Genomic DNA, 666 nt, shown 5'->3' with positions numbered 1-666 from the left:
GATAATGACACCGAATGAAATTCCTTTATTTTAGAAATGTGGGTTGGGTACAGAGAATGACCGACCTCCGTTCTCACACACTGTAAAACCGTGGTGGTGCTACTAAGTCCGTCAATACTGTATTACTGTAACTGCAACAGAGTCTGGCTCTCTTGCACATAATTTGCACTGGAATTTGTGTATCGCGAGAGCAGGACAAAAGACGAAAAAAAAAACTTTGGAGAAAGTTGAGGAGGGCAGGGATGGGGAGAGAGAGAACTCGGCTGTGAGGGAGAGAGGGAGAGAGTGAAGAGAGTTGGCTATTGCTCTGCTCATCCTATGGAATGTCCCAGCGCCTCTACTTAATCCATGCAAAATCAAGACATCATCTATTGGATGCGTCGGATTAAATGGAGAAAATCACAATGCTAAACTATTGATAGCATTTCATCGAACAGCTTGGCTGTGTCACTGGATCTTTGTTTTTCACTTCTTACCCTTTCTTCAAATCGTGTATTCAGGAACAGCTACAAGTATAAGTGAGATACTCTTGGTCGGGTTTGAGGCATATCTCTCTGTTGGGGAGAGAAGGTAGGGCCCGTACAGTAATTTTATACTTTTGTGCGCATTTTTTGTATGCGCAATTGCACATTCCCATGTCTTTCATTTAGTTTAATAAACATCTGT

This window comes from Argentina silus (genome assembly GCF_951799395.1).
Source record: "Argentina silus genome assembly, chromosome: 19".
NCBI classification, from domain to species: Eukaryota; Metazoa; Chordata; class Actinopteri; order Argentiniformes; family Argentinidae; genus Argentina; species Argentina silus.
Note: the sequence above shows the minus strand (reverse complement) of the source record.